Source organism: Canis lupus, chromosome 28, assembly GCF_048164855.1.
Source record: "Canis lupus baileyi chromosome 28, mCanLup2.hap1, whole genome shotgun sequence".
Lineage (NCBI taxonomy): Eukaryota > Metazoa > Chordata > Mammalia > Carnivora > Canidae > Canis > Canis lupus.
Window position 1 is genome coordinate 5,872,664 of NC_132865.1, and position 16,548 is coordinate 5,889,211.

Consider the following 16,548-nt stretch of genomic DNA (forward strand, 5'->3'; position numbering starts at 1 on the left):
CAGGCTCCCAGAATTGTGGCCTCAGGGTGCCTCTTCAATCAATGCCTCCTCAGCTCCTGCCCCACTTTAAAGCAAAAAAGCCATGTATCCCTCCTCCTCACCGAGGGACTGACCTTTAATGTAACAATTTACTCTAAATTTAGACTTCTGCAAACTTTACACTGGAGACCAGAGATTGTGTTATAATAGCAACTATTTAACTTGTGTTAATCTCTGGCCATTCAAAAAGAGAGGTCGCCTCCCTAGAGCCCTTTGTCATCTGAGACACAAAGGGGAAATTTAAATGCGAAGGGCATTTCAACATTTCCACTAAAACAATGTTTTAAGGTGACTAGCATTTAGTTACAATGGTCATGCTAAGGAAGAGGAGGAGGACGAGGAGGAGGAGAAGGAGGTGGACCCCTGCATTCTTGCTCTGAGCCAGATGCTTCCGAAGGTACCTTCAGGGCCCACAATTTTGCATCTTAAAGTTAACCTCACTTGAGATGTGTTTTAGGGCTTTAATCTATGGTGTGGGGACCCTGGGATGGAAGATTAAATCCTTGCTCAAAGTCACACGGCAAGGGCCAGACTCAGGCCCCCGGTGCACCAACTGTAGATGTCACTGTTTGTTCCTGCTTTTGGTTCTCTGCGGGCTAACAGAAAAGGGAAGTGAGGGTATTGTTGTGATAAATATAGACAAAGTACCTAGAAACAGGAAAAGAGAAAAGTCGAGACAACAGGAGGAAAGACTCAGGCAAACGTCAAGAGATCACGGAGGAAGGGGAGGAGGGGGGTACCCGCAGAAGGGGCAACAGGTCTCCGGGCCACCTGTGTATGTTCTGGGCTGCTGCTGGGGCGACAGGGAGCCCCGGGTTCAGACCCTAGTCGCTCTCTGACAAGGGTCTGCCTGAGTTTGTTTCCTCCTGGGCGAGGGAGAGGGGTCTCAGGCCCCAGCGGGTGACCCCAGCGGTGTAGGGTCACCTACACCTTCCTCCCTAGCCCAGTTTTCTCATTCATAAGGTGGGGATAAAATCATTGCTTAGCTCGCAAGGCCACCTGTAAAGTGCCCGGAACACACGTGGTGTGTGCTCAATAGTCCCCTCCTTACAGGAAAAACTGGAGCCTCCCTAACTGATCCTCACTAGGAGGAGTAGATATTCTAATAGTTAAGGACTAAAGTAAGGACTCCAGCCAAGGTTTAAATCTTGTCTTTTTTCCTCTCTTTTCTCTTCCTCTTTCCTCCTTCTGTCTCCCTTCCTCCCTCCTCTCCTTTCTTTCTTTCTTTCTTTCTTTCTTTCTTTCTTTCTTTCTTTCTTTCTTTCTTTCTTTCTTTCTTTCTTCTTTCTTTCTTTCTTTCTTTCTTTCTTTCTTTCTTCTTTCTTTCTTTCTTTCTTTCTTTCTTTCTTTCTTTTCTTTTTTTCTTTTCCTTCCTTTTCTTTCACCTTCTCTTTCCTTCTTTCTCTCTCTTCCCTCCCACCTCTTCTGAGAGCTTTCTTTTTCCAAGCCCCAAATCAATGTTTGCAGCCTTTTGGAATTGAATACTTTGAAAATCTGGCTTTACCAGCATTAATTCTAATCTCTCAACATGATTCTTTTTTTTTTTTTTTTTTTTTTAAAGATTGTATTTATTTATTCATGAGAGACACAGAGAGAGAGGCAGAGACACAGGCAGAGGGAGAAGCAGGCTCCAGGCAGGGAGCCCGATGCGGGACTCGATCCCGGGTCTCCAGGATCGCGCCCTGGGCCAAAGGCAGGCGCGTTTATAAACCACTGCACCACCCAGGGATCCTCCTTTCAACATGATTCTTCCCAAGGCCCTTTGCCCTCAGTAAACCACTTTGACGATTTAGCTTCAAAAATTCAGATCAACACCACTAGCTTGCTCCTACCATAGAGCAAATACTGAGGGAAAACAGGGGTCTGAGTTGATTTCTGCAAACCTGTGGTGAATGGACTCACATCTCACATTGGGATCTTTCATTTACATTTTATGTTCAGTATGTTATAGAAGACCTAAATCAGGGGCAACTGAGAAAAAAGAGCTCCCATCAAAGGCAGGAAGCCAAACTAGAGAAGAGGGAAGAAGACTCAGCGAGCTGTAAAATGGACACACAAGCCAGCATGAGAGTAAGTGGGTACACAATGAAACCATAAAAGCTGTCTTTTGTAGGCCTTACAGATGTGCATACTGGCATGAGGAGCTTGCTTCCCTCTGAGTGAGAGCAAACTGCAGTAAGCCCTTGAGATATTTCCAAACATCCAATATTTGGAGGTTGTTGGAACAAAGTGCTAAGATTTTTCACTGAGTCGTCACTTCTACAACAGGGCAGGTGAGGATACAAAGACTGTACAGGGCCGCTCTGGCTCTTGCACGTTGACTGGCAGTAACTGCTGTGGGCCATTCTAGTTGCTCCATACCGAAGGCAGCTTGTTACTATATTCGGGGAAGGTGTGGGGGGTTAAATAGTATTAATTTCAATTGAGAATAACCATTCTGGTCCTTGGGCCATTTACAGAAACTGTATGCAACAGGTGTAACACCCCGTGGGATCCTAGCATGAAATCTGTATCATAAAAATAAAAATCTGCTACATGCAGCTAAGTCAGGCAGAGGCAGGGGGTGGAGGCCTGGAACAATGGCAGCTCTCCTTCCCTTTGGACCCAAGAGCTCCTCCTAGAATCTTCCGGATTCAGCTAAAATATCAAAGTCATCTTTTTTTAGCTAAAGGTCCATGCTGGGTTTAGAACATGAAAACTAAATTGTTTTATTGTTTTATCTGACAAAACATTTCTGTTTATTACAATGAAAAATGTTTAGCCTATTAAGACACCAGTCTGAGAGTCTAATGACTGAAAACGTATCTGTCAAAAAATTTAAATCAAGGGACGCCCGGGTGGCTTAGCAGTTGAGCGTTGCCTTCGGCCCAGGTCGTGACCCTGGGGTCCTGGGATTGAGTTCTGCAGCGGGCTCCCCGCAGGGGGCCTGCTTCTCCCTCTGCTCATGTCTCTGCCTGTGTGTCTCTCATGAATATATAAGTAAAATCTTTACCAAAACAAATAAATAAATTAAATAAAAACCCAGTGTATGTATAGGGACAATGTTGTGTTTTCAGGGGCCTACCTTAATCGGGAGTTTTAATTTTAGGACTAAATGGATTTGTACATCCTTTAGGAGGATTCCCTATGTTCTAATGCTTTTTCAAGTTACCTCATTCGTGATGTCAACTGTATTCCTGATACTTAGGGGGATACCCCACAGTCCAAATAAAACAAAAACAAAAACAAAAACACTGCAGTACTGGACATAACCACAGGATGGCAGGATGCTAACACTTTTGTCTTCGTTTATCCCTAAATCTGGCTTTATCTTTGGAAGTTCTCTTCACAATCATTTTTGGAGGATGGGATAGAAGAGTGTTTAAAAGACTAGCGTGCTCTCTTCTCTCCTTCTGTGTGTGTGTGTGTGTGTGTGTGTGCATATAATTTTACTTAATTTTATATATATGTGTGTGTGGTAAGTGGATAAATGTGGCATCAATCAAATATTTCATTTGCAGGGGTCAACATAAACCAGAATTATATTTTTCCTAAAATATTTGTGCATTTCTGGACCAAACAGACTTTCATTCTGAAACTCGAACTACTGGCTTATTATTGCAAATCGTTAGTGTGTCAGTTAATTAGTGGAGGGTATAACTCCATCTCTCAGGTAAGCTAGAAGAAACAATAAACCTATTTCTGGATCCTCCATTTTAGTGTTTCCCTAAGGAAGAGAGTGAGAATTTGCACTACTTTCATTTCCAAGAGGTGTACAGAAAAAATATGACTGATTCTATGCTCCTGAGTGGTTGAGGATCACTATTTAGATTTCAGAAATAAATGTCAGAAATAAGTATTGGGCTTTCCGAGTTTCAAGAATGAAAAAGCTTAGATACAATAAAAAATAAATTTATTAAAAAAAAAGAAAAAGATTAGATAAACTTACATTTAAACAGGACATTAGAATATCCTGGGTAAAACTAGCATTTAAGTGGGATAAGTCTTCAGAACCATCTCTTTTACGTCGAGTTAGAATTTTTGTATTTTTCTTAGTTTTTATACTTAGCACTAATGAAATAATTTGGTAATCATAATTATGATTAAGTACTTGAAAAAAGATGGTTTAGTTTAGGGGAAAAAATTGGAATTAAATATTAGAGTGCAAAGACCTAAATTACAAGGACGTGGTAACATTATAAGACCTTCTTTTTGTTGACGAATTTCCCAAAGTTAAACTTTGAAGTTTTATTTTGAATTTGATACCTTCCATTTAGTGGTCTTTCTTTACATAAATAAATGTCAGCTATTTAAATAATTTGCTTTCTTTCTGAAAGATACACTAACTAACGTGAATCTAACTTTTTTTTTTAATCTAACTTTTTTTTTTGATAGGCTTTTAAGTCAGGGAGATTAAAGTGTATTATTACTTTTATAACTCTTCCCAAAAATATTCTCCAAAGCTACCAAACAGAGGCAACAACAAAAAAGTTTATTAAATTCATGTGAATGAATGAAATCTTGCAAAAACTAGTTAGAAGGTGTATATTTTTACACTTAGTGTACATTTATATTTATGTAATTAGAGTAAATATATAATTTGATAGTGTCATATGGGTTATAATATACATGTATGTATAATATACGTATATATGTATGTATATAATATGTATATCATATACATACATATAATATATATATTGAGTGTTGGAAATTTGTCATTTAGTGAATCTGAAGTTTTCTGGTTATGTCTTTTCACATAGCAAAGATAATATATATTTCACTCATTTATTCACTTTAAAAAGGAAATATCTAAAGGAGAAAATTGCTGGATATGTTTATGTAGCCTGTTAAAGACATTACTCTTTAAAAACGAAATGCTCAAAAAAATATAATTAAGAAAAAAAACGAAATGCTCAAAAAATAAAATTAAGAAAAAAAAAAACAACAAAATGCTCTTTTATAATAACGAATAATGAGTTTTGAATCTGGAGTCCGTGTCATTTTCTCACCCTTATCACATGACTGGCATTATGTATGATTTGCAATGATTTAAAAATATGAAATGCTTTTCATATTTCCTGATTCTTCCTCTTGAGTTTTGAGCATTTTCTGTGTTTATCTTAGGATACAGAGCGACTTCATCAAAGTGGGGAAGAGTGAATGTATCTACCTGTTATACACCCTCAGGTACCTTATAATTGTTCCATCAATCACTCCATGCTACAAAATCATATTTTTGCCCCTGTGGTCTCTCTGTCTCCCTTAAGTAATTGTAAGCTCCATAGGACAAGACCGGATCTGTTTTGTTCACCATTGTACCCTCAGTACCTGGAACGGAATAAATGTCCTTCTGGCTATTTGTTGAGTAAATGGCTTGAGACCAGTCAGTGCTGCCTGAGACTGATAGGGTATAATATGATCAGGACCTAGGGATCTAGGCAGCCCTCCCTCGCTGTCTGTTCCCTACTTTACTCTGACTTCGTTCAAAAATCTCTTCCAGGTACATCTTTCCATTAGAAGAGTAAGGTGGGTTATTGGTATTTTCATGGGGCAAGAAAAGTATTCTCTGGAAAAGGAAAATCACTTCATCAGTCCAACTCAGTGCCCATGGTTTGATAACAGTTTGAGGTCCTCAGCCTTTTCCTTGGAGGAGACATGAGGGATAGGAGAAAAGCGGAAGGAGAAATAAGGAGAAGGTATATGCTCCTGCTTTCAACCTTGTCTATTCTATTTCCCTTCCCAGTGGGCTCACTGGAATGAATGCCTGACTGTGGGGGCACCCTCGTGCCCTCCCTTTGTTTCACATTCCACGTTCAATCCAGCAGCACATTCTACGGGCACCTCCATTGCTACAATCCTGGTTGAAGCCGCCAATGTCTCTCACTTAAATTACTGTGTTAACCTCTTGATTGATCCTTCTGACTCTGTCATTGGTCCTTTTGCTCTATTCTCAACACACTGGTCAGAATGATGCTTAAAACCAAGAACAGATCATGTCAGTTCTCTGCTCAAAAACTTCCACTGGTTAAAAACAAAACAAAACAAAACAAAAAAACACGTCCAAAACCCAACCAACCAAACAAAAAAAACCCCTTCATTGGCTTCTCATTTTACATGAAAAGCCAAAGTCCTTACAACTGCTTAAAAGATCTGGCCCCTGTTTCTCTTTCCTCACTGTTGTATCACTCTCCCCCTCAGATAATTCACTTCAGCCAGACAGAGCTTCGTGCCCTTCTTCAACCCACAGGACTCAGTCTTGTCTCAGGGCCTTTGCACTGCCCAGGCTTTCAGCCAGAAATCATTTTCTCCCAAGATATCCTCATTACCTTACCTCTTTGAAGTCCTTGCCCAAGTATTTCACTCCAGTGAGAGTTTATCTGCACACTGCCCTTAAAATCACCACCCTCCACCCCTCCCGCCCCCAACAATCCCAATCTTCTTCCCACACTTGATTTCAAAAAATGAAATTCTTTGAGCATTTCGGTTTTTTTCTTAATTTTATTTTTTTGGGCATTTTGTTTTTAAAGAGTAATGTCTTTAAAAGGCTACGTAAACATATCCAGCAGTCAATTTTCTCCTTTAGATATTTCCTTTTTAAAATGAATAAATGAGTGAAATGGAAGAAGATTGGCATGTAATACCATCTGATGGTTTCTTTGTCTGTTCACTATCTGCCTTGGAATTTTAACAAGTGAGTCCACTCACCAACCGAGTACTATAGGTGCTTGCCAAGGTCCCTGGGGTAAGAGATTTTGTTTGCCCTTGTCACTGCTATATCCTCATTATCTATTAGAGTACATGGCACACTTAAGTACTCAGTAAACATTGCTGAATGAATTACTCACTGAAGGACAAATTCAAATCCTCTGGTAAATCTTCATGTATCACTGACTCTGCAGAAGCCTTGGTAAGAAGACTTTAATTTCTGCTGTGGTCAATGTTTCGAAGGTTAAAAGAAAGGTGCTTGCTGCATGAACTTTACTCTCCTTTTGCTCCAGGTGTGCTTCCCCTGTCCTCCCTAAGCTCTGTGGGGTGGGGTGCTGCAGGTCATGAAGGTGGGGGCATCAGCAGGAACCTGGGAATTTGTCCCAGGATTTCAGAAGGGAGATTTGGGAGCCACATGCTTTATACCAAATGAAAAGTAACAATATAAGACAGAATGAGCATACAGCTTGGGCGTCAGAGGACAGGCAGCATTTCTGGCTGGTGTGGGAACATTAACTCTGGGGGAATGAGACAAATTTGTTAGCAGAGAACGGGAAAAGAGAGTTCTCATGAATGTGGATGTTGGGAATGAATGGTGTGAGTCACAAGCTGCGTCAGGAAAGCGCACGGTATTTTGAGGGGTAGAGAGCAAACATTTGTTGTCACGTAACCCTACAAGCATAGTGCAGAGAAAAGGTTCCTGTCCTAGTTTTGCTAAGTCTCCCAAGCAGCATCATGAGTTGGATAGAACTCTCAGGATTCTTGTTTGGGAATCAGGAGAGGCAAGTGTGTGTTCTAGTCCTTAAAAGAGACACAGAAGACACCAGGATCAGGTCCTGGAGAATTTCTGACTCTTTTTTTTTTTTTTTTTTAAATTTCTGACTCTTTTAAATGTACACGTGCAGGTTCTCCAAATAAGCTTGACTTGGAATCTCAAGAAAGGAGCCCACTTGCTAACCAAGTACTATAGATACGAGTGATTCAGACAGGAAATCTAGGTGAGGAAGGTAAATTAGCAGCCAAGGAATTGACCCAGGCCTACACGGACACTGTCGTCCTCCAACAGGATCACATATGGTCGGTGTTTGACAGAGAACCCGTGATGCCATGATGCCTGTGATTGGAAGATTTACCTTCGGGGGAACAAGAAACTCACCTATGTTTCTTGTTCAGACAGGAAGCATCACAGCTAGTTCAGGCCCGGGGAAATCAAAGGGGTGTTCAGGAGGAAGGAAAGGGTGGCAACATTAGCAACTGACCCTTCTAAACACTACCTAGGGTCACCTCATGGTTTGTCACTTCATCAACAGAAACAGCTGGATTCTTTCTTATTTGGTTGAGGCGCATGGCCTAGAGAGCAAAGGAAAGCCCTGAACATCCAGGGGTGCATGGGATGTGCAGAAGAAGGTAAAACCGCCAGTGACCAGGCAAGCAAAGACAAATGGAAACACCACTTCACGACTCAACCGCCCTGGATCCCACTGTACATAACAGGGATTAGATCATCAGGTTCACATGGGCCTCCTTAATTTTTCATAGCTTCCTGGAGCACAAAACAGAAGAAATAAGGATCTCAGCCACGCGGGTGGGAAAGAGCGTAGGCCACGTGTAGTATCTGCGTGGAAAGAGAGGAGAGGGAAGGTTGATGCCTTCGCCAACCTTAGTGGAGCTTTGTTGTCATGAATGAATTTGAAGCCCGATTTGCAAAGTTCTTTTTAAGTGTTGTATGTGGACAACTTTATTTCCTCAGACATCTTTCTGCTCCTTGTGCATTAAATCCTAAAGCCTCAGCAAAGTCGGTAAGTCCAACGTGCTTGCTTTTCCCCTCTGAACTGGTAAGGTCAAAGAGATGTGAAGCTCTGTAAAAACATCCTGGGTGAGGGAGGGGGTTTTGTGCAGAGAGCTCAGTGAGGTAATGGATGCGTTTTTCTTTCGGCACCCAAGGAAAACCCACTCTTGGGTGGGGGCTGCTGTGAGCATAGGCCTCAAAACCATGATGTACCAACGGGCCAACGCGGGTTAGAACCTTCAGCACCAGCCCTGGATGTACTGACTCGTTTCGCAGACTCTACTGGGAAGGTCCCCATATGGAGATCTTCTCTTAAGTCCCCCTAGTTTAGAAGTTTCTCCTGAGACCCCACTATCCTTTTGGTATTTCCCCTTCACTTCCTCACTCCATGCTCCAGGTACCAGGGCTCTCATGGGGCCTCCCGGTTACCTACGTGTACTGAATATTCCATCACTGCCCTCGGGGCTCCCCACAGCGTGCCTTGTCCAATCTACTCCAATGCTTACTGGGGCCCTCTTTTTGAACTACCCACAAAAAGAGACATCTGACCAACGTATTCACTCTGGGGCATTAGCAACTGAAAACAACTAAAAGCGTTATCACCTTCATTCTAACACGTAAACCAAGGGTTGGACCATGCCTGGCCCAAATGTCAAGTGATGGAAAGAGGGATATTTGGGTTGAGAGTGTGCTGGCAAGGCCTCTGGGGATGCTTAAAACCAGCCCTTCCTACAGTTTGCACTGATGGTTTGGGATCTTAAGTTCTTACAGACAAACTGAAGAGCAAAATGTCCTGTTTTGCTTTTTTTTTTTCTTTCTTAGAATGATGTGTCAACATAAGCTGGAAGCAGAAACAAGACCTCTTTAATGTTTCTTATTTTCCTTTTTTATATTTTCCTTTGCCGTATAGCAGGACACTTTTGTAAACTACTGGGACATAAATTGTAAAGCTTTCCTTTCTGTCTTGGTTTCCTCACTACAGAAAAATCTTCAAAACGTGTTAGAAGAAAGGCAAGTTGCCTGTGAAGAAAGAATACAGAAAACTAAAGAACTATAAAGAAACCACGTTTGAAGGATGAGAAGAAACTACCAGTGGAAGACATGTGAAGATTGAACTTGGAAAGCAAACAAAAAATAGATGCGAACAACTGGGAAATATAAAAATAAAGAAGTTGGACATTAAGATGCTTCTTTGTAGGGCTGAAATAAAGTGCAATTCTGGATCTTGTGAAAAGAAGTGAAAGGAAGAAAAGAAAGAAAAGGAAGAAAGTTTTTAAGGAAAAAGAGACACCATAATAAAAGCTATGACTATTCTGAATTTTTATTTTGTCCAAAATTCTTTTAACATATGATATCATACTTGACTGGACTTATTGCATCATTTTACATTTCTGCTGAAAATTCAAGCCAGATTAAAACACTCTTGATGATGAGAAAGCAGCGCTAGGAGAGAAGATGATTAGGAGGGAGACAAATAGGAAACAGGCAATAATAAAAAAAATAATTAAAAAAAATACCATAATGACAAAAGTGGGTTTGTAAACTCTGAGAGGAAGCACTGGGTAGTGGCTAACATGTTTGCAGCTCGATAGATCTGGATTTTCATTTTGACTCTGGAGCTTTGATGGCAGTGTGGGTGGACCTTGGCTGATTTTCTTGATCTCATCGGTCTTATTCAACTCCAAGCCCTTGTGCCTACAACAGGGCCCGGCACACAGAAGGAAAGCAATTAATGTTTTTTTTTTTTTAATATTTTATTTATTTATTCATGAGAGACGAGAGACAGAGACAGAGACATAGGCAGAGGGAGAAGCAGGCTCCATGCAGGAAGCCTGATGTGGGACTCGATCCCAGAGTCCTGGGACTATGCCCTGAGCCAAAGGCAGACGCTCTACCACTGAGCCACCCAAGCGTCCCAACAATTAATGTTTGTTGAATGAATGAACAAAAGACTCCTTCTACATGAATAATGCTTATCTAACAGGGTTGTGGTAAGAATCAAGTATCCTTTAGTTTATTATTAGAATATTATCTGTATTGAAAGTAGAAATATTGTATTGAAAGTCTGTATTCTGGGGAATGTGGAATTTCACATGCAAGGGCCAGTTGGGCCCAAGCTCTTGACACCTGATTTCGGATCCAAAGTTGCACACAGGTAGATGTGGTTCCAGAGCTTCTGCTGTGTCATCACCTTATAGATGGCTCATCTGTGCCCCACTACCTCTAACGTCCCTGTGCTCTACATTAATATGTGCTTGCCCCACAAGACGGTCTATAGATAAATAGCATACAGTTCTATGCACCGTGCATGTATTAGGCAAACATTGTAAATGTTTGGTAAATGATTACTAAATGAATAAATGGGAGGAAGCTGGCAGAGAGGGTAAGAGAGCTGTTAGGCACCATTGCCACGAGTCCCCTTGTGACTCCTACAACCCTCAGTGGCACATCATTTTGTGCCAGATTCGCTCAGTGGAGGTGTTGTAGATTGCCAGTCCCTGGGTTCCTCAGTGTGCCCCTCCACACTCAGAGCGCGCTTCCAATTAATGCCTAAGACCCCAGTTCCCTTGTATCTAGTTATCATCTCCTGAGATAAACCCAACGATGAGGAGATTGTGGACACTGCTGCCATGAACATTGGGGTGCGTGTGCCCCTTCGAATCCCTATGCTTGTCTCCTTGGATAAATACCTAGCAGTGCAATTCCTGGGTCATCGGGTAGTTCTATTTTTAATATTCATCGTTGGATTAAAAACTTGCTCTATTTCCAGAGAGGTGGGAAAACAATTTTCAAAGTTGAAAATTCAACATCTTTTCGAGATTTATCCATGATGAATAGCTGTGAGTAACCGGTTGTAACAAAACAAGTACAAAAGACAACAAGTATAGTGAATGTTTAGCGCTGACTTGGCAACTGACATCGTGCCTGATGTTTGAATGTATCCTACAGATTCAGATGATTGAAATATTTTTACTTCCTACTTAAAGTTGAGCTGAGCAATATCTATTTAAAATTTACATATTCTACTCAGAGACTCTGCCTTTTCAGCAGTGGTTGACATGATAAATGCTAATGTTTAGTTTAAAATTTTAAGACGATCAAAATTTGAAGTTATAAAAATTATGAGAAAATGTTTGTGCAAGAATTTCAGTATATCTTATTGGACAAACTTTATCCTCTCAATATAAATTTTAATTGACTGGCATAGAAGTTTTTGAGGAGGGCAGTTTGGGTGGCTCAGCAGTTTAGTGCCGCCTTCAGCCCAGGGTGTGATCCTGGAGACCTGGGATCGAGTCCCGCATCAGGCTCCCTGCGTGGATCCTGCTTCTCCCTCTGCCTGTATCTCTGCCTCTCTCTCTATGTCTCTCATGAATAAATAAATAAAATCTTTTAAAAAAGGAAGTTTTTGAGGAATAAACTTCCATCTATTGAAGACTTCCATGGTGTGATCTGCAGTGGACACTTCACACATATTGTACCCTTTCCTCTTTCCCCCAAATCCTCACTTATGGGTGAAGAAAATAGGGCCCATATAAGCTGTATCTATTGAGTAAGTTCATATAGCAGAAAAAAACAAAGCTGACATGGGCCCATTGTCTCCAAATCCCTTACTCTTCCTCTATCAAGTATAGATCCTTTGCAGATTATTTGAATTGTTTTAAGAGTCTGAATAGTGTTTGATGAATAAACTTGAGTGATATAAAGAGTTAATGCGATATACTTTCCCATCAGCCCATGGTGGAGTAACTGACCTCAGACTCCTCCTCCCACTGTAAACAACGATAAAACTGTACAAAATATATGAAGCAAAGCTTCCAGACATTAGACATAAGATAACACAGGACTATGATCCCTGAGAAGGGAGAAACACCTAAATGAGCCTCATAATCACCCTAACCTTCTACCTAAAAGTTTTTTGGACCAAAGTGCTAGATAAGGAATCCACACAGATCATGAAGATCTCACTAAGTTGATGTCGTGGAGATTGGCATTTGTAAAGGGGGAAAAAAACTGGAGTAAATTCTGGAGTGCTGGATTGGAATTGAGGTTTTACTGTGAACTCATGGTTTATAATAAATAGGTATGGAAATAAATGTAGACACAAGTATGTGCATGTATACATATGTATTTCCTAGCACTATCTTCTGAGAGGGTTTGAAGGCAGTAGCAGTACCCCAAGAGCAATTAGCAGAGCCCAAAAATTGACTTCTATTTTTTTTTAATAGAGGGAGAGCGAGTAGGGGGTGAAGGCAGAAGGAGAGAGAGAGAATCTTGAGTAGGCTCCACAGCCAGCACAAAGCCTGATGTGGGGCTTGATCTCACAACCCTAGACCATGACCTGAGCCGAAACCAAGAGTTAGACACTTAACCCACTGAGCCAACCAGCTGCCCCTATATAACATTTTTATCCATTCATCTGTCAGTGGTGCCTTGGTTATTTTCACTTCTTAAGATTGTAAATAATGCTGATATGAACATGGGGGTGCAGATATCTCTTTGAGTTAATGACTTTGTTTCCTTAAGCTATACTACCAGAAGTGGAATTGTTGGATTATATGGTGGTTCTATTTTTAATCCTTTGAGGATCCTCCATATTGTTTCCCGTATCAGCTGTACAAATTCACAACCTTGCCAACAACGTGCACAAGTTCTCCATTCTCTCTATATCTGTTCCAGCATTTGTTACCGCCTGTTTTTTGATGATGGTCATTCTAACGAGTGTGAGGTAGTATCTCATTGTGTTTTTAATTTGCATTTCCCTAATGACTAGTGATGTTGAGCATCGCTCTATGTACTTGTTGGCCTTTGTATATTTTCTTTGGAGAAATGTCTATTTAGGTCCTTTGTCCATTTTTATTTTTTATTTTATTTTATTTTTTTTTCCTTTGTCCATTTTTAAAATCGGGGTATTTTTTTGCTATTGAGTTGCACGAGTTCTTTACATAGCTTGTTTATTAACCCCTTATCAAATATATGGTTTGCAAATATTTTTTTCACTTTCCATAGATTGACTTTTCACTTTGTTGATAGTTTCTTTTGCTGTGCAGAAGCTTTTTAGTTTGATATAGTCCCACTTGCTTATTTTTTATTTTGTTGCTTGTGCTTTAAGTGTTACATCCAAAGGATCATTGCCAAGATTCACGTCAAGATTTATTCCTATGTTTTCTTGTAGGAGTTGCCTGGTTTTAGATCTCACATTTAAGTCTTCAGCCCATTTTGAGTTAAGTTTTAGGTCTAACATTTAAGTCTTTAGCCCATTTCGAGTATAAGATATGGGTTCAGTTTCACTGTTTTACATGTGAATATCCACTTATCCCAGCACTTTTTATTGAAGAGACTGTCTTTTCTTCAGTGAATATTCTTGGCTCCCTTCTCAAATATTAGTCGACCATATATGCTTAGGTTTATTTCTGGGCTATTTTATTCCATTAGTTTATTTATCTGTTTTATGACAAAAACAATACTGTTTTGTTGACTGTAGCTTCAAAATATAGCTTGAAATCAGGAAATGTGTTGCATCTTGCTTTGTTCTTTTTTCTGAGGATTTCTTTTTTTTTAATTTTTTAATTTTAAAATATTTTATTTATTTATGAGAGACACAGAGAGGCAGAGGCACAGGCAAAGGGAGAAGCAGGCTCCATGTAGGAAGCCCGATGCGTGACTTGATCCCAGGTCTCCAGGATCACACCCTGGGCTGAAGGCGGTGCTAAACCGCTGAGCCATCTGGGCTGCCCTCTGAGGATTTCTTTGACTATTTGGTGTCATTTGTGGTTCCATATAAATCTTAGAGGAGTGTTTTTTCTACTTCTGTAAAAAATGCTGTTAGTCTTGATCGTGATTGCATTGAATATACAGATGCCTTTTGATAGTATTGACATCTTAACAATATTAATTCTTCTAATCCATGAATACAGGATATTTCTATATATTTGTATCTTTTTGAACATTTTTCATCAATGTCTTGTAGGTTTCAGAGATCTTTCACCTCCTTAGTTATATTAATTTCTATGTATTTTATGTTGTTGATGCTATTGCAAATGGGATAGATGTCTTCACTTCTTTTTCAGAAAATTCACTAATTATGCATGGACATGTTACTTATTTTTGAATGCTCTTTTATATCCTGCAGCTTCACTGAATTCAATGATTAGATCTAACTTTATTTATTTATTTATCTATCTATCTTAAGTAGGTTCCATGACCAGTGTGAAGTCCAACACAGGGCTTGAACTCATGACCTTGAGATCAAGAACTGAGTTGAGGGGCACCTGGGTGGGTCAGTGGGTTAAGCATCCTACTCTCAGTTTCAGCTCCAGCTCAGGTAATGATCTCATGGATCCTGGGATCAAGCTCTGCATCAGGCTCTGCACTCAGCAGGGAATTTGCTTGAAATATTCTCTCCTTCTACTCCTCCCCTTACCTGTGTGTGTCTCTCTCTTTCTCTTAAATAAATAACTCTTAAAAAAAAAAAAGAACTGAGCTGAGATCAAGTCAGACGCTTAACTGACTGAACCAGGTGTCCCTAACAGTATTTTTTTAATTAAGATTTTATTTTTAAGTAACCTCTACACCCACTGTGGGCCTTGAACACCCAACCCTGAGATCAAGAGTTGCACATTCCAACGACTGAGCCAGCCAGGTGCCCCAGATCTAACAGTTTTTTTGAGTCAGACTCATCTGCAAAACAGAGACAATTTTACTTCTTCTGTTTCAGTTCTGATATCTTTTATTTCTTTTTCTTGACTGCTCTAGTTAGGACTTCTAGTATAATGTTGATAAAAGTGGTGAGAGTGAACACCTTGTCTTGTTCCTGATCTTAGAGGAAGAGCTTTCATCCTTTCACCATTGAGTATGACATTAGCTGTGGGTTTGTCATATATGGCCTTTATTATGTTGAGATATAGTTTTCCATGCCTAATTTGTTGAGTCTTTATCATGAATTGGATGTTAAATTTTGCCAAATCTTTTCTCTGCATCTATTGAGATGATCATATGATTCATTTCTTTCATTGTATAAACGTGACATATCATATTGATTGATTTGTCTATGTTGAACCATCCTGGCTTTGATAAATCCCACAGGATCATGGTGAATGATCATTTTAATGTGCTGCTGAATTTGTTTTGCTAGGTTTTTACTGAGAATTTTTGTATCTATATTTATTAGAGAAATTGGCCTGCAGCTTTCTTTTCTAGTAGTTTCCTTTTCTGGTTTTGGCATCAGGACAATGCTGGCCTTGTAAAATAATTTTGGGAGTGTGTTCCTACCTTTTTGATTTTTTGGAAGAGTTTGAGAGGGATTGTTATTAATTAGTCTTTAAGAATTTGGTAAAATTCACCTATGAGGCCATTTGGTCCTGGGCTTTTCTTTTTTGGGAGATTTTTGATTACAGATTCAGTCTTCTTACTAGTAATTGGTCTATTCAGATTTTCTATTTTTTCCTGGTTCAGTCTTGGTAAGTTGTATGTTTCTAAGAATCGTTCCATTTCTTCCAGGTTGTCCAGGTTATTAGTGTATTGCTAAAGTGTACACCATTCAAGTAGTACTCCGAGCACCCTAACTCCATTTGAGAGTATCTATCTATCTATCTATCTATCTATCTATCTATCTATCTATCTACTTACCTACCTATCTATCCACCTATCTACCTATCTATAACTCTCTCCCTTTACTTACAGCATCGTTTACAAGAGGAGATTGAATCACGGATTGGCATTATGCATCTGGAGAGATCTTCAAAAAAGTATTAAAGATTGATCATAAGTAATTCTGCAAGATTTTTAGCTTATGACAAAGGATTAAGTATATAGCTCTATTTGGAACCTTATGGTGGCTAGTCAGTTAGTAGAAAGTTACTGTATCAGAGTCCTAGAGGAAAGAAATGGCACTCTCCAACAAGAAATTTTAGTAAAGGGGACTCTTCAATGGTTAAGGAATTATTTACTGGGTTAAAGGAAACCAATGAGAGGGTGAAGAAACACTAGAGGGCTAATAACTACAGGATATCAACATTAATCCTAGGAGAAGGAGC

General features: G+C 39.8%; 1 long non-coding RNA gene across 1 annotated transcript; it reads left to right on the plus strand.

Annotated features, from left to right (window-relative positions):
• The first annotated feature begins 296 nt into the window (after positions 1-296).
• On the plus strand, positions 297-9,833 carry LOC140619936 (uncharacterized). The gene is made up of 2 exons (XR_012019703.1): positions 297-436; positions 9,498-9,833. It is a non-coding gene; the product is annotated as an uncharacterized lncRNA (long non-coding RNA).
• Positions 9,834-16,548: the final 6,715 nt, after the last annotated feature.